The sequence below is a fragment of the Aythya ferina genome (assembly GCF_964211825.1).
Source record: "Aythya ferina genome assembly, chromosome: 1".
Taxonomy (NCBI): Eukaryota; Metazoa; Chordata; class Aves; order Anseriformes; family Anatidae; genus Aythya; species Aythya ferina.
Genome location: NC_140296.1, coordinates 49,440,314 through 49,462,566, shown reverse-complemented (window position 1 = coordinate 49,462,566; position 22,253 = coordinate 49,440,314).

Sequence of the window (22,253 nt, the reverse complement as noted above, 5' to 3'; positions counted from 1 at the left end):
ACGTCTTGCTTTAAGTTGTCAAGCAACTCGGTCTTCAGGTCTTATGTATCTTATGTATCTTATGTTTCTTCCCGGATCGAAGAAAAGCATATCCATCTCCTTTTAAAGGCCAATAAGCCTGGGTCAAAAGGCACGTCCAGGTCAGCAAGGGTCGTAACAGCAAAGGCCTGCGATGGCAGTAACAGTGGGGGGGGGGGGGGGGGAGGCAATGGTGTAGCAGAAGAATCAGTAAATGAGCCCGCAGCTCCCTCACTATCTGGCAAACCACACGTTTCTGACTGTGGTCCCATATGTCTCTTTAAGGCCTCAGAGATTGCTCGCCAGGTGCTGAGCAATGCCACCGCAACCTTTTCGGTTTTAGTTGCAGAGTCCCATACCTTGACGTCAATTTGGTTCCATGTTTCAGGATCATAAACTGTCCGATCATTAAGAAGCAGAATAAGCTGTAAGGCTACCAGGAAAGTCTTTGTTCCTAAGGATGTATGATTCCCCATAATGCACAACTTCTTACCAGCGAGAGGCAGTTGTGTGTGCAGGTCCGCTTCTCTCAGGTTGAGCTTCTTCCCAGCTCCGGTGCACCCATTTCCAGCGACTTTCTGTACAAGCTTCTCTGAGCAGTTTGCTGAGTCTGGCTGAACATATCTTCATGAGGCAATCAATGTGCCTGTTCCTGTCCTGGTTTCCATTCTGCTAGCCTGTTCCTTTTCATTCCTTTTTCTGCTTCTTTATTGATGACATAACTTACAGAATCACAGAATCACAGAATTTCTAGGTTGGAAGAGACCTCAAGATCATCGAGTCCAACCTCTGACCTAACGCTAGCAGACCCCACTAAACCATATCCCTAAGCTCTACATCTAAATGTCTTTTGAAGACTTCCAGGGATGGTGACTTCACCACTTCCCTGGGCAGCCTGTTCCAATGCCTCACAACCCTTTCAGTAAAGAAGTTCTTCCTAACATCCAACCTAAAACTCCCCTGGCGCAACTTAAGCCCATTCCCCCTCGTCCTGTAACCAGGTACGTGGGAGAACAAACCAACCCCCACCTCACTACAGCCTCCCTTGAGGTACCTATAGAGAGCGATAAGGTCACCCCTGAGCCTCCTCTTCTCCAGGCTGAACAAGCCCAGCTCCCTCAGCTGCTCCTCGTAGGACTTGTTCTCCAGGCCCCTCACCAGCTTCATCGCCCTTCTCTGCACCTGCTCAAGCACCTCGATGTCCTTCTTGTAGTGAGAGGCCCAAAACTGAACACAGTACTCGAGGTGCGGCCTCACCAGAGCTGAGTACAGGGGACGATCACCTCCCTAGCCCTGATGGTCACACTATTCCTGATACAAGCCAGGATGCTGTTGGCCTTCTTGGCCACCTGAGCACACTGCTGGCTCATATTCAGCCGACTATCCACCATCACTCCCAGGTCCTTCTCTGCCTGGCAGCTCTCCAACCATTCCTCTCCCAGCCTGTAGCTCTGCTTGGGGTTATTGCGCCCCAGGTGCAGGACCCGGCACTTGGCCTTGTTGAACTTCATGCAGTTGACCTCAGCCCATCGGTGCAGCCTATCCAGATCCTCCTGCAGAGCTTTCCTACCCTCAAGCAGATCGACACACGCACCTAACTTGGTGTCATCTGCAAACTTACTGAGGGTGCACTCAATGCCGTCGTCCAGATCATCAATGAAGATATTAAAGAGGACCGGCCCCAGCACCGAGGCCTGGGGGACGCCACTAGTGACTGGCCTCCAACTGGACTTGACTCCATTCACCACGACTCCTTGGGCCCGGCTATCCAGCCAGTTTCTAACCCAACGAAGCGTGCGCCAGTCCAGGCCAAGAGCAGCCAGTTTCTTGAGGAGAATGCTGTGGGAGACGGTGTCAAAAGCCTTGCTGAAGTCAAGGTAGACCACATCCACAGCCTTTCCCTCATCTACCCAGCGCGTCACTTTGTCATAGAAGGAGATCAGGTTTGTCAAGCAGGATCTGCCTTTCATAAACCCATGCTGACTGGGCCTGATCGCCTGCTTGCCCTGCAAGTGCTGCGTGATGACTCTCAGGAGGATCTGCTCCATGAGCTTCCCTGGCACTGAGGTCAAACTGACAGGCCTGTAATTTCCCGGGTCTGCCCTCCGGCCCTTCTTGTAGATGGGCATCACATTTGCTAGCCGCCAGTCAACTGGGACCTCCCCCGATAGCCGGGACTGCTGATAAAAAACTTCATCACAGCGCGTTGCCTCTTTTTTACCTTGAGGGCAGGCTCCCCTCTTATACCCTTCTCTCCACAGCAGTTCTTTTCAAAACAACTTTTCCTTGGTCAAACAACTTTGAATATAACAGCAACAGCAAACACCCAGAAACTTCCATGTCTTAATGGCTGGAGAGCAAGCAACCCGAGACTGCATGGAGTCTCCTGAATCACCCTTCTTTGTTCCCTCTTAACTCTTTTGTATTCCTGATGGCCTCATCATTAAGAGTCTAATGTTATCTCAACCACGGGACTTGCCCACCCCCATGGCCACACTCCCAAATCTCCCCCTTCTTTGTTAATATAAACCATTTTCTCAACACAAATTACCACTCCATATATAACATGCGCAACTGCTTACCAGCGAGGGGCAGTTGTATGCGCAGGTCTGCTTCTCTCAGCTTGAGCTTCTTTCCAGCTCCAGTGCACCTATTTCCAGCAACTTTCTGTACGAGCTTCTCTGAGCGGTTTGCTGAGTTTGGCCAAACCTATCTTCATGAGGCGATCAATGTGCCTGTTCCCTTCCTGGTCTCTGTTCCGCTAGCCTGCTCCTTTTCATTCCTTCTTTCTGCTTCTTTATTGATGACATAACTTCATCGTGTTGTCTTTTTTTTTTTTTTTTTTTTTTTATCTTGAGGGCAGGCTCCCTTCTTATACCCTTCTCCCCACAGCAGTCCTTTTCAAAAACAACTTTTCATTGATCAAACAACTTTGAATATAACAGCAACAGCAAACACCCAGAAACTTCCATGCCTTAACAGCTGGAGAACAAGCAACCCAAGACTGCATGGAGTCTCCTGAATCACCCTTCTTTGTTCCCTCTAAGCTCTTTTACATTCCTGATGGCCTCATCGTTAAAAGTCTAATGTTATCATTAACCACGGGGCTTGCCGATATCTCCCCCTTCTTTATTAATATCAACCATCTTCTCGACACGAATTACCACTCCATATATAACAGTGCCAACCTTTTTCCATTTTCTGATCTAAGAAGATATCAATAAACACAAATAAGACCCCAGTGGTTCCAGAATTTATGAAGTAGAAACATATTTTAATCATCAGCAACTGAAGACAGACGTTTGTTGGTAAGTACATACTTAAAGACCCTGCTTTGTTACAGATTCTTTTTTTATTGCTTTTCTGAAATTATGTGAAAAGAAAAATAATGTAAAATAAACTAGCTCAGTACAATGGCTCAACTCTGAGTGCTGTATAATAGCACTTCAAGAAATCTCTTGAGCTTCTAAGACCAATAGGTTTCCTATTGCCATGATTTAACAAAGTCTAATTTTGTTCTATTAACTGTTTCAAAAGATCCTGTTTCGCTGTTATCTGCATAGGTGAGGTGATTTTCTTTTTGTTTGTCTGTTTGTTTGTTTGTTTGTTTTACAGTGTTGGATAGCAGCGTATTTTCCATCTTCTCTGTTAATCTTCAAACCAGTGTGTCTATTATGATAAATAAAGCCCACAAGTATTTAGACTTTACATTTGCCCCATGTTTCTTTCTTTTTTATCTACTAAATTCTGCACAATAAATGTGTAAGATACTAGACAACAGGTTATCGGTGTACTGAAATATGACTTTTCTAACCTCCATGAACAGTTATGTGTAGGACAAAAAAAAGGACTTTAGAACAGTTATGACTGTCATTGTTAGGAGAACCTTACCTTTTCTATCACAGTAAGTACTATTATCTGTAGGACAAAATCTGATTTTTCTTAATACAGCATTGACATTGATAGTTTTATAAGGAAAATAAAATTGATAACCGTATGTCTTTGTTGGGGAGGCATGAATGATGCATTTTCCTTCAGAAATATAAAAATTGAGGGGTGTTCAGTGCTACTGTAAATTATTCTGGACAGCTATATGCACCTATATGGTTTCCTTCTTCTTCCTTGAAACCGCTTCACTTAAAAAGCCGCACGAGTCAGCTGGCATGCAAATGTATTTTATATAGGTATTATATATACACTCCATATATATTCCCTTCATTCCCCAACTTTCATTTTATGATACTGTTATTTGAGCTTATTCAAATACCTTCATATGTAATATACTTTCACTGTCGGTCTGCATCACCTTTTGAAAGCAGAATCTGCCAATGCGCCAAGCTAAGTAAGCCATGTTTCTGCTTTAGTACTGTTCTAAGCTTGAACCATGAATCAAAATATTTATCATCTTGGACTTAATGCTACACTAAGTATGGCTGAAACTTGAGCAGAGCTCACGTGTAACCTTCTGCAAAGGACTGTGTAGACATACTCTTGCATTTTTATTGCTGTAATTACACTGTAATTATATTGCAGTTTTTATGCATTTATTATTGTCACCAAAATCTCAGTTGACTGCCTCAATGATGTTAAAGTTTAAAGTTAAACCTTTTAATTTACTATGCTTTGTGATTTCCATCCAGAACAAAGACCTAGGTTTTCTTTTCAGGGAAACTGGTCAATGTGAAATAGGAAACTGGTTTGTATATTGTTGCACCCCAAGAGGGAGTTATGATGCAGGATGGGACAACTACTAAGGATGGGACAATTACTCAAGCACTCAGAGGTTCATTAACATAAAAATATGCATTTTTACTCTACTTGATGGTCAGATGATGAAGGTTTTTAATTGCCTAAATGAAATGGTAGTAATACTGAAATTATCCTGATATTATACAACATGATTCCTGTTTTTACTTTCAAATTATATAGCAGATGAATTAAATTTTGGAAATGACCTTTTTTTTCTTTGAAGGTTATGATAGATCTAACTCCAAATATGTGCAAAGATAATAAGTACAGTGTTACTCTTTATTGTCTTATTTTAAATGTAATTATATGGAAACTGAAGAACTATTTAATTTCAGAATGTCCATATGAACATATAACTTTATTTTTTCAAATGCACTTAAATTACTGCCTCCTGAAATTTCTCCCTTCTAAAAGGATAAGAAATGTAGGATAAGGATATGTAGGAAAAGGATAAGAAATTAGTATTGCTATCACTAGCAAACCTGATAACTCTAATACAAAAAATAAGCAAACAAACAAACAAAAAACTATTCTTATCTGCTGTTACATACACATTTTTAAACTTCAGTACATCTTTTTCTTGGATGCAGTTTCAATAGGTGTCTAGTTTTTGTTTTAAAGCCTACATAATTCATGGGCAATAAGTCCAGGTCCTCAGGAGATATCTCCATTTAGAATGCTAAGGAGATAAGGATTTTCTTCAACAAATTTGTTATAAGAAAATATGAAACATCAGGATATTGAATTTGGTTCTATTATATATATTTCTTTGTAGCCATTCAATTTTCTTCATCTCTTCCTTTGCTTATAAAGCAAATTGATGCAAATACTGTCTTCATTTCCTCCTCAGTAGATTTATTTTATATGTAAGTAGGAAAATAAAATATAGGGTATTATGTATTTTGAGGAATGCATTTTTGATTGATAAAAGTATAATTAGCAGTATTATTTTAAAGAAGAAAATGAAAAATTACTTACTGTTCTGAACATTGGGATATAGTTTCCTTTTTTTAAAAAAGTGACTATGAACATATGTATGTGTAAAAAGTGACTATGAATTTATGTAAATTATGGAATATATAAGAAAAAAATATATACCTACTGCATATATTAAATGTCTTCTGTACTACTTTGGTTCAAACTAATGAATTAAACTACAGAGAAGTGTACATTTCAGTTCAGAATGGTGCTACAGAGCAATAGTATGGATGGTGCAATGAAAACAAAGGGCTGAAAACTGATTTTTTAAAAAATATTTCCAGGTTGTTTTTTGTTCTTTACTGGAGTCATAAAAGATTTTAAAACTTTACACTTCACCAGAAATATTAAATTATTGAGAGAATCAGGTCCAAAATGAGAAAGTGGCTTTAAACTTTATGAGGTACAGCTGTTGTATAGCATATAGAAAACATAGTGCAGCATCTCTTGTGACTAAAAAAAATCAGGAGTTCCAAGTCCTTCATGAATGTTATAAACAAGGACAGAATCTCAATGATGTGTTTCTCTACAAGTCTGTATAGAAAGTACTATGCCTTTATGAAAAGAGATTTTCATGGAAATCCTGTACCTCATTCAAATCAGTTAGAAAAGTAACTCAACTTCTGGGATAAAGGTTGTTACCTCTTTTACTAGAAATGCAATGTTCAGACTGAGAAACTTTCCATTTGAAATTTTTCAGGGTATCAAGAAGAGCTGAGTTTGAACAAACTGCTAGTTTTCTGCTTTCTAGTGGAATACTGACTCATGAGAAAATATGTGGTAAATTCTACTTCTAAATTAAAAATGTAGAATTAATTATTTTTGTAATATCAATGGACTTTTTTTTTCTGCTAATTAATCTGTTGTATAGTTTAACATTTGTGGTGTTTGTCCACACATCTACACACCTGTGTATATTTTGAAGACTATCCCAGAGCTAAGCATATATTAGTTGAGTGTTACATTTATTATAACTTAAGTTGCATATCTGCAAGTCTGTTCTTGTCTGCAAGTACACTATCAAGGGATGTTTTTCAGTGGGGATAAGAAAAAATGACACATCTGTTGTTGCAAGGTAAATCACTTTCACAAATGATTACACAAAATAAATTTAAAAAAAAAAAAAAAGTATATTTTCTAAATTACACTTTCTGAGGTTCCTTTTTTTTTAGTCAGTGCTCACATTAAAATACTTCTGTTCTAAATAAGGTAAATACCATCATTTATTTCAAAGTACATCAAATTGGTTTTGCCCTGGTTTGCTTCCACCACTCCACCCCCCCCCCCCCCCCCGCTCCCCAGAAAAGCAGTGAAAGAAATGACTGTATATGAAAAATGTTCCAAATATCTTGAAGATCGTTCCATGTTTAAAATAACCATAAAATAAATAAAGACAACATGTTTTCATAAAATCTTAAAATGGTTTGGATTGGAAGGGACTTCAAAGATCACCTAATCACAACCCCCCTGCCATGCACAGGGAAAAATGCCACATCTGTTTTGGTTAATGGCTTCTTTGAAAATACAGTGTATACTTGTCATGAATGACAATAAACAAACTAAATGTTCAGAAACATTTGTGACAGTGATATTGACCTATGAAACGGTCCTGTTAAACCAAGGCGAACAATGTACTTGTGTGGCATTTATGACACTTAGTCTGCATTCTGTCTCCAATCTTCCTTGGTGTTTGAAGATATAGCTGCAACAAGGGTGGGTGGGGGAAATGACTACCCTATAATAATAGCAACAAAGAACTTCAGATACTGTTCAGGAAACTGTGAGATGTGTATGTCCTGTTAGACTGACAGAATACTGTTTATAATTGTTTGTTTCCATTTCCCTAACATGTTATGACTTCAAAGCACCCCCTGGTATCTTACTAGTCAGGTGTGATCTGGTTTGGGTAAACTAATGTATGTAGAAAATTAAATTGCTAGATTCTGCCACTTAGTAGCAATAGAATTTAGCTGTATATTATGAGAAATGCATTTCTGACTGATGAAAGTGTGAGTTACAGCATCATCTGGAACAACAACAAAAAAAAATGAAAGTGATACACTATTCTCATCAATGGGATATATTTGCCATCAAAAAAAAAAAAAGAGTGACTGCAACTTGCAATTATTTTCAATTTATGGAAACATTAATTACTAGATTTTTTATTTTTTTTAATACTATTGACTTTATATTCATAGTCTTTCAGGTTTCTACGCTACTTTTCAAAGAACTGGGAGGCTGTTATGAGTGGACGGGGTACTAGCTAAAGGAGTCAGATCAGGGGGTTAGATGGCTCTGTCCTGTGGTGCCAGCTGCTGGAGCAAATAGTATCCTGGCACCAGCTACTGGAGTCAATGGCATCTTCTACTCTCAGCCCTGGGATGGGAGCTGTGTGTTTTCACAGGACCAGCTATTGCAGGAGGGACTGGTGTCAGTAAGGTAAGCGTGGGGCTCTGCTCCAGTGGCTGGAGCTGGGCTTCAGGTCACAGCAGGAACAAGTTTCTGTATCTTCCTCAAACCTGGTATGTGCAGGATGTGCATGCATATTCACTAGCAAACTCCAGGCTGGGCTAACCAGTGTGTTGCAGAAGCCTTATTTTTGGGCTGGAGTATCAGGCAGATGGACATCTGTGCTGGTATACTCAGGGAGATTTGCAAATGTAGTGTGCATAAGGGCCAAGTGTGTGAGCACATACATGTGCTTGTGGTGGTTTTACTGTGCTGGGCAGCTAAACCCCACAACCGTTCTCTTACTCCCTCTCCTTTAGATGAGGAAGGGGAGAAGTAAAGCAAAGAACAACTCACGGGTTGAGATAAGGATAATTTAATTAAAGGGAAATAATTATAATAATTAAATAAAGACTACCATGAACTAAACAATTTAACTAAGGGGAAATAAAAAGGGAAAGGGGAAAAGGGAGGGAAAAAGGAAAAATAAAAAGAAGGGAGGAAAACAAACAAACAAAACAAATGAAGGCTATATGGAAGTGCAGAGGAAAGAAATTACTCTCTACTTCCCACAAATGAGCAATGATTGACCATGTCCTTGAAGCAAGGCCTCAACGTACGCAGCCAGTGTTCGAGAGGACGACCGACGTTTTCTCAACGAGAGCCCACCCCTCCCCTCTTCTTCCTGTTTCCACCTTTTATTGCTGAGTGTGACATCACATGGTATGGAATATCCCTTTGGTTGGTTTAGGTCAGCTGCCCTAGTGATGTTTCTCTTCACACTTTTTGCCCACCCCCTAAGAGGGTTGGAGAAAGGCCCGATGCTGTGCCACTGCTGCTCAGCAGTAGACACAACACAGGTGTGATAACACTGCTGTTCCAGCTACAAGTACAGAGTACGGCACTGTATGGGCTGCTGCCGGGAAAGTTAACATTCCAGCCAGACCCAGTACAGCTGAAATCTTGAAGCTAGACTAGCTGGAGAGTTGGCAATGCTTGAAGCAGGTAAGCAGGCCCAGGATCCAGGCAGGGATGCCAGAGAGACAGAGGGGATGTGCTGGTATTCAAGAGATTTGCAAATGTGTGTATGTGAACCTAGAGTACTCTGTGTATGCTTTCAATAGCGGACTTATATCTCTACCAGCTGGAGAGGATCAAGAGGACTCAGCTGTCTGTATCTAGGTTTTATGAGTCCTGCATAACTGCTGTTAAAGACAGCCCTTGATGGGGGCTGCTTGTGTGATCAGTTTTCTCAGCATCCTGTCTGTGCCTGCATGTGTCTGTGTGTCTCTGAGATATGCACTCATCTTTGGTACTGTTTGGATCTGCAAAAAGAGAAAAAGACAACCACGTCCCACAGCCTGGGAACAGACTCCAGGTCCCCAGACCTAGGCCCCAGGGTTGGGCCTCAGCAGCCAGACAGTAGCAGTCTTAGGCTGCAGCAACTACAAGAGGCAGCTGCATCCTTCACCACACTTAACAAATGTAATCATAATGAGAAAGGATGGAGTGCATCATTAACATACAGCTCAGATAATTACACAGTTCCAAAGGGGTACTGGAACTATTCCTTTTTCAAGATGAAAGCTATTCATGGGACCATGACATTGCTCAGCATGTCAGGAGAGAGAGGGTAAATCTTAAAGATTCTCTTTGTGTATATCATTAAACAGCTTCAGTGGCCACTGAGTACACGGATGCGTACCTATTACAACTGACTTTTTTTTTTTCCTTGCAGATGCCAGTATGTCAAAACACTGAAAGGAAATTTTTTTGTCTAGGCTCTTAGAAAAGCTCCAATAATACTCCAACTTTTAAGACTTTGCTTTCAGAAGACAAGTAACAGGTCTCAGTAATTGAAACTAATGCCAATTCCCAGCAGAAAAGCATACAATTTGGTTAGAAAAAACGGCTTTGTGGTTACTGTTGTGGTTTAACCTAACCAGCAGCTAAGCACCACATAGCCATTTGCTGACGCTCCCTCTACAGTGGGATGGGGGACAGAATCAGAAAAAAAAAAAAAAGTAAAAGCTTGTGGGTTGAGATAAAGAGAGAAGGATATTAGGACAGAAAGGAAAGAGAAATAATAGTAGTAATGATAATAGTAATAATAATAATATGTACAAAACAAGTGATGCACAATGCAATTGCTGACCAATGCCCATCCCATCCTCTAACAGCAGGATGGGATACTCCCCCCTCCCCCAAAACCAGCCCCCATATTAATTGTTCAGCATGACACCATATCATATGGAATATCCCTTTGGCCAATTCAAATCAGCTGTTCTGGGTCTGTCCCCTCCCAGCTACTTGTGTAGCTGCAGCTCCCTCACTGGCAGGGCTGTATGAGAAGCTGAAAACTCCTTGGCTTAGAGTAATTACTGCTCTGCATCAGCATGTTATCAAAATTATTCTCATCCTAAATCCAAAACTCAACACCATACCAGCGACTAGGTGGAAAATTAACTCTATCCTAACCCAAACCAGAAGTTAACTGGGCAAAATGGAATTGGTCCAACAGAGGGGGAAAAAAAAAAAAAAAAAGAATCTACAGTTAAGAGATGCATCAGCTCAGTGGAAAGTTCTAGATTCATGTTTCACATGGATTTTTTTATTATTATTTTTTCCAGCTGGAATTATTCTATTTTATGTCAACCATATTCAAAGGACCATCAAATTGTGCCATAGTTTCAGGGCATAACAAGTGATCTACATGTGCCATGAAGAATAAAAATAAAATATTTTTTTGCCGTCTAGAGAAGAAAAAGTTATTTAAAATAAAACTGTGATCTTTTTAGTAGTGGTAGTTGAAAATTGCAGTTTTTCTTGAACAGAATTGCCAATTTTTGACTACACTTAATATATAAAGTGCTGTTGCATAGCTACTTGACAACTGTGAAAATGTTTATTACTAAACGTATCTGTTTTGCAGCAACTGAAATAACAAAAATAAAATAAGAATAATAAAATATGACATTTCAAAATATTATTTTCAAAATAACATCTCTTAGACTTCTAAATCCTGTATATAGACTTTTCTAGATATTTTTCTATCTTTTTAGATAGATGTTTGCTATCCTTCTGATTACAGTATGAAGTTACTGTTCATAACTTTACAAACTAAATGTCTCTTCCATAAATTATTTTATAAATAGCTATAGCACATGTGTAGCATTGTCATATATGCTTTTGCACAAGGCTGTTAAATGAGGTTTGTTTCATGACAATTTGTCTGTTATTACTTTATGAATTCTTTTCACAGTGATTTTAGGGATGTCATTCAGCTGCCATTTAGACAGCCTATAATACCTAAAAAATCACAGAATGTTGACAGATATGATGCACAGTCTTCAAGTGACCCATGCATATTGATCATTGCACTTGTTATCTTGAAGGTCTTTCAGGCCAAGAAACAAGGCCAGTCAGCCAGTTCTCAACCCACCTTGCCGTCCACTCCTCTATCCCACACTTTCTCAGCTTTGCTATCAGGATGTCATGGGAGACAGTATCAAAAGCCTTGCTAAAGTCAAGGTAGACATCCACCGCTCTCACCTTATCTGCCCAGCTGGTGATGCCATCCTAAAAGACAACGAGGTTGGTCGAGCACGACTTCCACTTGGTGAATCCATGCTGACTACACCTCATAACCTTCTTGTCTTCCTATTTCTTGGAGGTGGCATCCAGAACAAGCTGTTCTGGACACCTTTCCAGGGACAGACGTGAGACTGACTGGCCTGTAGTTTCCCAGATCCTCCTTCCTGACCTTCTTGAAGACCGGAGTGACATTGACTGTCCTCCAATCTTCAGGCACCTCTGCTGTTCTCCAGGACCTTTCAAAGAGAGTGGTTCAGCAGTCACCTCTGCCAACTCCCTTAGCACACGTGGATGCACCCCATTGGGACACATGGATTTGTGTGCGTTGAGCCCACTCAGACACTCCCGAACCACTCCCTTATCAACAAGAGGGGAGATCTCCACTTCCCAGACTCTTTCTCCTCCCTCAAGGGTCAAGGAGTCCTGGGGGGGGAGTCCTTGAAGCAAAAACTGAAGCAAAGAAAGCATTCAGTATCTCTGCCTTCTCAGCGTTGTGAAATGTGTTCATCTGATTTGTGTCAATATGGAACAATGCTAGGGCCGCATGGTATGATGAATGTTACCTTCTGTCTTACATACCCTTGTATAACCACAAGTCTAAGAAAAACAGAGTGGTTAAAGTATATGGTTCTTGTATCCTGCAAAGGAATGTTTTTAGCAATTTGTGTCAATAGAGAGCTTGAAGGGAAATGCATTTGTAGGCTTTTCCTTGAAGTCTCTGATATCTGGGGGGTTTCAGAATAACTGCTATTATGACTATTGCATGGGACACTAGGCAAGTCTCCGATATCTGGCCAGGACATTAAGAAGGGGAAAGCTGAGGGAAGACTAAAAGACAAAGCTTGCAGGGGACGCTGCACAAGTCTCTGACATACAGCCAAGTTGGACAAAGGAGAAGGACAAGAGGGAGGAAGACTATGAGCCTTCAGCACAAGAGACCCTCAGAGACCCCCAGAGGGACCACCGGAGATTCATACACATGCTCCAGTAGGAGGGTTTGGATTCGAGAAACTAATTATAATAACCCTGTTCTTTTTTTAGAAGTAGTGATTATGTATTAGCCTAGGAGCATAAAAATCAGCTGCTTGATGTAACTGGTGTGCGTCTTGGTGGAGCAGAGACTCCCGGTGCACCCAGCACTGTTTGCTTACCTCTATTCCTTTAATAAATTGTAAACTTTGATTATAGTCCTATTCTGAAGACTGAGCCATTTATAACAGCGTCTTCCATACCAGGACACCCCTCTCATTCAGCAAGGGACCCACAGTATCCCTAGTCTTCCTTTTACTGTTTACATACTTATAATAAGAAATTTTTTTTTTTTTTTTTTTTTTTTTCTTTTAACTCTTTTGCAAGCCTCATCTCTAGGTGGGCTTTAACCTTCCTTGTCACGTCCCTGCAGGCCTTGACAACCCTTCTATACTCTTCCCAAGAGGACAGGCTCTTTTTTCCACATTTCATAAACCTTCCTCTTCCTTTTGATCTTATCAATGAGCTCCTTGCTCATACATGCAGGTTTCCTGACCCCCTTCCCCGATTTCCTACTCTTAGGGATGCACTGATCCTGAGCTTGGAAGAAGTGCTCTTTAAATGTAGCCCAGCTGTCACATGCACCCTTGCCTTCTAGCAACCTAGCCCATGAGATACTCCCAAGTAGGTCCTGGAAGAGGTCAAAATTGGCTCTCCAAAAGTCCAGGGTAGCAATCCTGCTTTTAGCCTTACTTCTTCCACCGAGTTCCATCTTGAACTACACCATCTTGTGGTCGCTGCATCCCAAGCTGCCCCCAACCTTCACATCCCTAACAAGCCCATCCCTGTTGGTAAGGACAAGGTCTAGGAGCACCCCCTGCCTCATCAGCTCCTCCACCAACTGTGTTAGAAAATTGTCTTCAATGCATTGTAGGAACCATTTAGACTGCATGTGCCTGCCTTGAGTTGCTTACCCAACAGATGTCTGGATAACTGAAGTCCCCCATGAGAACAAGCACTCGTGACTGTGAGGCTACTACCAGCTGCTTGTAGAAGGCCTCATCAACCTCCTCCTCCTGATCTGGAGACCTGTAGTAGACCCCCACAACAGTGTCCCCCATACCAGCCCATCCCTTAATTCTCACCTACAAGCTCTCCACTTGTCCTTCACCCTCCCCCAGGTGGAGCTGGGTACACTCTAATTGCTCATTCTAATTGCAACCCCACCCCCTTGTTTCCCCAGGGCATTCCCCAAGGGATTTCTCCCTTGCTTCATCACTGGCTGAGTACTACAGGTTCACAACCTACCTGATGCTTATTATTGTGCCCTATATGTACAGTTTTATTTGACCTACGTTTAATTTCTCCTTTTTCTCTTTGGAACTGGAGAGGCCTATGATTTCATAGCTTCTTGTTCTTATCAATTCTGCAGGTGTTTGTGTTGTTTTTCTTAGCCATCCTCCTTATTTTGGGATAGTGGGACTTTCCACTATCACCTTATCTGCTTAATCCCCCTCTGTTATGCCTGCACAATCACTTTTTTATATGCAAGGTTAGTGGAATTTTCCATTGCAAAAACATAACCTTAATTCTTACATTTATGAATTTATTTAAATGTCCAACTTAGTTGTGTTTTGTTTTTTTGTTTGTTTGTTTGTTTTCTTCTTGGTCTGAACAAGAACATGTATTGGTGAGATGGAGGTTAGAGAGAAAATTTGAAAGTAAGGGCATAGTTGTTTCATTGTTGAAAAGGAAATGATATGAAGATATATAAAGTGAAGCTGGATGTAGGAAAGTGATTCACTAAGAATATTACTCTGGATAGATACTAGTTAGATAATACGTGAATGTAATAATTATATTAAGCAAGTCACTAAAAAAGAGCAGAAGTTGTGAAGCTTAATATCAAAATTCCTTCACTGTATACTTGAGGCCAAGATCAGTCAAACAGTTATGCAGTTTATATGTCCAAGTATCATATAAGACTGTGGTATTGTCTGCATTGATAAATAATGATGATGATGATAATAGTAACAACAACAAAATCAGAGGTAGTTTTGCAAGAGAATTTCTAAAAGCTTAGTCTTTTCAAAAGTCTGTTCTTAAATATACAAAATATACTGACACCTAAAAGAAGTTGACATCTTATAGCACCACCAAAACAGCCCTTGTTGAGATGGAGATTTGCAAGACACAACTGGTGACTGAATTCAAGTTTGCAGATAAAATTAATTAGAGATGAGTAAGGAAAGACAAGACATAAAGACAAAACAAGAAAAAAAAATGGTAATACTGAAGAAAGAAATTAGAATTATCAAGACATGATCCTGGCATACTGCATAGAACATAGTGTTCTATTCAGAAATTTAGAGTGGGTTGAAGATTAAATGATGAATGATGAAAATTAAAGGGAAATGTAGTTATCCATTCAACTACAGAAACAGGTCATTGGTCAAGGAAGATAAAGATGTCATAATAGTTCTGAAATTTGACTGAAAGGAGGTAAGACAATGCAATAGCTAAGAAGTAGGAGAAACAGATGGCACTCTAGGATGAAATCAGAAGAGAGAAACTATACAGAAAATGTGTATTATATGTTTATCTTGCAAGTTCATGTCATGTGGCATTATTCGCAATTTTAAAGAAACTTTGAAAATAACAGAAGAATATTGTTCTAAAACCAAAATTTTAAACAAATGTAGTCATTATTCTTTGTTTGTTTTGTTGAAAACAAAATTCTTTTGATTTCAATATTACAATCCAACTCCCCTGGTCTTTTTCTCCTGTTAGTATTTGATATCAATTTAGAATTAGTTTACAGATCTATTGCACATTGGGGCTTTCAGATTTGTGAGTTTCCCTAGCTGGTTATTAATTAAATAATCAATGATCATTATTAATTAACTAATTAGATGGTTATTCTTTTCATAGATCATAGTATTGTAGAATCATAGATCATAGTATTGTAGAATCATAGAATGGTTTAGGTTGGAAGGGACCTTAAATATCTTCTAATTCCAACTCCCCTGCCATGGGCAGGGACACTTTCCACTAGACCAGGTTGCTCCAAGCCCCATCCAAGCTGGTCTTGAACACTTCCAGGGACAGTGTATCTACAACTTCTCTGGCAATACAATACTGCTCATACAGAAGTTTGCAATTAGTCATACATCTATTTGAGATTATTCCATCATTGATCAAGGTTTCATGAAATTAGATATCATAAAAGCATTTAAACATTTTTAATCATTTCTTGTTTCCTATGTTCTCTCCTGATCGAATACCTTAGACTGATTAATAAAATATATGCATTTCTAGGAAGTGTCTCTAAGGGCACAAAGAGGGGAAAAAACAACCACCTTAGTTAAATATTTCTTAATTCACTAGATAATTAAAAGTTATTAATGACATAAAGCACTCTGAAATGTTGTAGAGCAAATGACAACCTTGGTCTTAATTGCATATGCTAAATTGTCTCTAGAAATCTGTCTCAAATAAACAAACACTGTTCTAATTAGGACCAATTTTATCTCACTCTACCAGGTTCTCTCAGTAAGACTCCACAACCTAGATAGGAACAGCTACTACTTGGGGAAAAAAAAAAAAAAAAATCCAATATGTGAAGTCTTTAATCTTATGCAATTGAATTTGATTACAGATCAGTAGCTGTACTTCTTTTTGCTCTTTACACTCATTTTAACTCATTGATATTGTTTCATGGTAGGCTAATCAGTTAGCCTTTGGTAAATAAAGATTTAAGAACAGAAATGCTCACCAGAATAATGCAAAACTTTAGAAAAGATCATTTAAATGTTTTGGTGGATATATTCAGTTCCTGAAATAAAAATAGACACTATAATACTTATGTGATTGAGTAGTTAATTCATGGAAGCAAGAAACAATGCAATTATAAATGAAACATAAATAGCTATTTATAAAACCTTAGAGTCATAGAATCATAGGCTAGATAAAAGTTTAAGTACACTTATTTTCATCTGTGCACTCTGCAATCCTTGTTTCCCACTTCGAACTTGCACTTCCTGATTTTTTTCTTTGTCTTCACCACTGGAACCTGGGAACGAAAGGGAATGATGCACACACTCATGTAGTGGGTTTACGTGACACGGTTTTGGTAGCAGGGGGCCATAGGGGTGCCTTCTGTGAGAAGGATCTAGAAGCTGCCCCATGTTTGGGAAGGGCCCCACTGCTGCCCAGAGATGAGCCAGTAAGTGATGTTGTTTTGCGCCTCTGTGAGAGCATATTTAAGACAGGGGAAAAAAACGCTGCACCACACAGCAGCTGGGAGGGTGAGAGGAGTGAGGAACAGCCTTGCAGGCGCCCAGGTCAGTGAAGAAGGAGGGGGAGAGGTGCTCCAGGCGCTGGAGCAGAAGTCCCCTGCGGCCAGTGGTGAGGACCATGGTGAAGCAGGATGTCCCCCTGCAGCCCATGGAGTACCACGGTGGAGCAGGGTTCCACGCTGCAGCCCATGGAGGAGACCACGGTGGAGCAGGTGGCCCTGCACCGACAGAGGCTGCCGCCTGTGGAAGACCCCTGCCAGAGCAGATTCCGGGCCAGACCTGTAGCCCGTAGAGAGGAGCCCACGCAGGAGCAGGTGACCTGGCAGGAGCTGCTGCCCGTAGGGGACCCAGGTTGGAGCAGTTTTCTCCTGAGGGATGGACCCCATGGTACGGACCCATATCTGGAGCAGTTCTGGAAGAGCTGCTGCCTGTGGGAAAGCCATGTTGGATCAGTTCAGCAAGGACTGCATTCCGTGGGCGGGACCCCACAGCACATGGGACAAGAGTGACCGAGAAAGAGCGGCACAGAAGAAGCGCTATTGACTGGCCATAACTCCCATTCCCCCGTTTCCCTGCACTGCCCGGGGGAAGAAAGTGGAAGAGGGCGGATGGGGGGAAGGTGCTTGTGGTTTCTTTCCTTTGATTCTCAGTTCTCTAACTTGTTAGTAATAGGTACTAAATCTTACTATCTCCCTATGCTGAGTCTGTTTTGCCTGTCACAATAATTATTGCGAGATCTCCCTGTCCTTATCTCAACCCTTGAGCCCTTTTCATCGTATTTTCTCCCTGTTCCTCTTTGAGGAGGGGGAGTGAGAGAGTGGTTGTGGTGGAGCTCAGCTGCCCACCGGAGCAAAACCACCACACCTCATCACATCATATGATTAGCATGCAGTAAAGCCAGTGTATGCTCAAGCTTCTATGGACAAAGATCCTGGGTCATATTTTTTGGTGTTCTTTAATCACCAGTCTAGCTTGTGAGAACTTAACAGTGAAGTAATCCATGTATATGACTGCTTTAACATCCACCTCTACAGTTTATGCTGATAAGGAATTCTTACTGCAACCTTTTCTCCTATACCTGTATTTTTAAACAGCACAGCTGTAGATAACACTCTGCATAAATGCAATCTTAATATTAATCATAAAGCAAATGTAACTGGTTACAAAAAAAAAAAAATCATCCTCTTAATTTTAATTTTGTTAAGGAAGTCAACTATATCAGCACAGTTTAGTTCTCATTCTGAATCATATGAAAGATAGCCCGTTGATCTCTTATGAAAGAAAAAATACACCCCATCATTCTCAAATAGCAACAGTGATTATAATGGTTTCATTAAATTTCAGCGGTTTTGACTGATTATTTCTTGCAGATAAGTTTCAGACAGCAACAACTGTATTTTCTTTCTTGCTCTGACCTGATTTTGTTGTATTTTTTCCATTACTGTTTATGATGTACTGTGTTTGCACCCTGCTAAAATTTATCAAGAGTAAAATAGTTTTCTCTTTTTTCCTTTGCAGAAGAAATACGTACCTATTTTGTGTGAACCTGCAGGTTGTGGATAATATATGGAAAGGAAATGTTCCTTATCAGCCTTCACAGGGAGAAGCTGACAACAGTTCAATCACTGTTGTACAATGTTACTTGTTTTAATATTAAATTCAGTATCCACTGAAAAATCCCACTGAACCCCAAAGCCTCAAATAAAGTAAACTAGCTAACAAAGAAGGACTGGAAATATACCATATTTGTGATCTGTACATATATTTAAATTACTCAGACATTATACATTGTCTCAAATTTTTATGTATACAGTAATAGATATGTAATAATAATATTATATTTCCAATTTATCTGTATATACACAGAGGCTTAAAAACATAAGTTCACCTGTAGACATTGTATATATTATTCTTGATTTCTATCAATGTCTGGTATTGTGGAATCCAAATAAACATGAAAAGAATCAGAGATAACTTTCAATGTAATGCCGATATTAATGTGATTTCCAAGCAATACTTGATTTCAAATACAGAAATTATGGGGAGTTCTCAGAGTCTGACTTTAGAGAGAAATTTTCCCACTGAAAGTGTTTTGTTTTGTTTTGTTTTGTTTTTTTAATCTGCCCTGTTGCTTTAATACCTTTTATTATTTTAATTTTTATTTATTAGTATTTTATTACTCAATATTAGATATTTTCTCATCTTGAAATCATGGCTTATTTTTCAGCACAAATATACTATTTACAAATAGTATAAATTATTTACAAATATATTGTAAATAATGTGCAACTTCCAATATTTGTTTATATATTGCCTTGAAAATGTTTATAGATTTTCATATGCCATTCTTCAGTATATTTGTTGTGTATAAACACAGTCAGTCCCTTTTTCAAAGATTATCCCATTGCACAGTTGAGGATTCTTGGCTCAATAAAGGATCTGGATTCTGTTGTATGAAGCTGAATTATACTTTTCAAGGCTGTCTTACCATTTCCATTAATGGCATCCTCAGAAAGAAAATAGTAGTGCACTACGTTATTGACAAAAAATGTTATTGACAGAAACTCATTGAAATAACTTGTCAATAAAAAGGAGAGCTGGGATAAAATATGAAAAAAAAAAAAAAAAGATGTTGAAGGTTGAAGTAACTCAAGTAGTAAGACATTCAGCAACACAAAATTAAAGGGTAACACCTGTAATTCAAAAGGCTGTTTTAACAAAGTACTTGGATATATTTCCCAAATTGAGGGTCTTTGAAATGCTTAAATGAAACAGACATAGAAACAGAATGCTTTGCATTCTTTTAATCATCATTCAAGAAATGATTTCTATATCTTTCTTTCAGAATCAGTAAATTCCTTTTCAGAGATAGGTAAACCATTCTATGATTCTATGCATTATTAATGTTGTGAAGGGTCACTTGAAATATGATACAGTGTAGTCATCCATGATCAAGATTAATTGAAAGCAGAGCTGGTGTAAAGAGGAGCTATTTGTATGATCAGAGCTATGCAAAACCTGCCTTATTAATGAATCAGGGAGCTTGAGTTGTTTAACAACATTCAAATGCTAATGACTGCTGTGGTTTTGTTCAGTCACTCACACTAAAAGGCTATTTGTGCCATATTTTATAGTACTTTTTTATAATATAAAAAGTATGTGGAGGATTATTTATTTATTAAATCTATGCTAGCTGCCCATTTCTGCACATGCTCAGTGTCTGAGGACACTTGCTATACAGATAGCAGCTACTGAATATATGCAGAGAAACTGTATGTTAAAAGCAGGTGCTATAGCTGATAACCTATTACTGATAACATCATTCATTTGATGTAATCTCACCCTGAACACATCTGTTTGAGTCTGCAGAGGTTGACACTGAGGATTACACCTGTGGTCTCCAAGGTCTTTACCACAACAGAGTACTCTTAACTGCAAAATAGATGTTCATCTGGCCTGCATTTGTCCCCAGTTAGTGTGGAAGTCTGGCAGCCTGTGTTACTGCCAGAATTAGTTAAATGGTCAAAATGCAAAAATGGAAGTTTCAGATTTGGCTCCCTCCAGTCGATCAGATTTATCTCATCAGGTTTCAGGCTCTTAAACATTTCCAAGTGACTTCATATCTCATCCCAGAGCAGGTAGTACATAATTTCAATTCCAGACTGGTAGACTGCAACACAAATTTTACATTATTTTAGACTCAAAGAACAGAAAAGAACATGCAAAACATAGAAGAATTCCATCTTCATGTTCTTGGTGCACCACAGAGGAGACCAAAAGCCAGTAACCTCTAGAAGGGGATAGATCTAAACAGTGTAGACATGAGCTTGTCTGTGCTGCTTGGCCTTTTTTATTTGGTAGTACAGAAATGGACAATATGGGCAGGGAAAAAATATATACACACCTGTGGAAATAGAAATGTTGTTTTTGCAGAGTTACATTGTTTAGAAGGAGGGAATGTGGTACTGAGATATGCTTACAGTGATAAGAAAGTTTAGCAGGCGACCTTGTAAAATGCAGACAATCAGACTCCTTAGGACAATTAGGTGAAAATCACAGTGTCAAGTCAGATAAGTGAAGAAACATTACCACTTCAAGCAGTAAAAATGTCAAAAGAAATTTGAAATTTAACAGGCCGGCGACTGAAGGCCATGCATTGTTTGTGAAGCATCAGATAGATTGTGAATCTGGATTACCCACTCAGTGGGGAAACAGGGGAGGGTCCTGCCATCAAAAGGTATATAAACTGTGTTTTGGAACTAGTAGATGCGCTCTCTCCTGCTTGTGGGGCGCCCGCCATTGCAATCGCGAATAAATTACTACTTCACTGAGATCCTCGCCTGAGCCTAAGTTATTGGCTACGGAGTGTTTCTCACACACCAGCCTTAAAAAGAAATCACTCTGCATTTTGTTAAATTTCTAAGTGTGCAAAATGTTAGGGAAAATGTTGATACATTAAAAGATGTTAGGTCTCCCAGAAAGTCATACTAAGATATTACCTACAGATAACAGATAACCCTTCCTTTAGAGGATGTGATTAATGTTTTAGACTAAAATTTGGATTTGTTTGGGTGGAGAACATTTCTGTGAACAATCTTTCTTATATGTTGGGTTTGAAAGAGAATCAAAATTGAGTGGGCTATAGCATCAGAGGGAAGGGGAATAATTCTTTTTATGTATTATTAATGAACATAGCGAGGTTGCAAGACTAGGATGTAAGGATGCAAGCATGAGTAAGCCACAAATGGGCAGAAAATGCATAAATATGCTCTCTGTGTGAATTCAAAAACTTATTGGAGCAGAACAGAGCAAATGTAATTCAAAGCAAAAATTTGCATAATTCTGTGTAAGATGTGAAGACTACCAAAGAAAGCTACATCTAAAACAGTATATATGAGCAAAAGATGTGCTTATGTTTGTGGAGGAAAGTCAGGAAGAGAGAGATCTACTTAATTATTTAAGAACTTGATAGACCTTTTATAAATTACCTCTTCTAATGTATGTTGTATATATATATATAAAGGTGTTGTGAATATATATAAGTCTAAAGATGATGAAAACCAATTTAAATGTTTCATTGGTAAATAAGGAAAACTGGAAATAATGAAAGTTGCTGCACAAACACGTGTATGTTAACCCATAACATACAGCAGTTAAAGTCATGCTTTTTTTTTCCCCTCTTCTGATTTTATTTTGTGA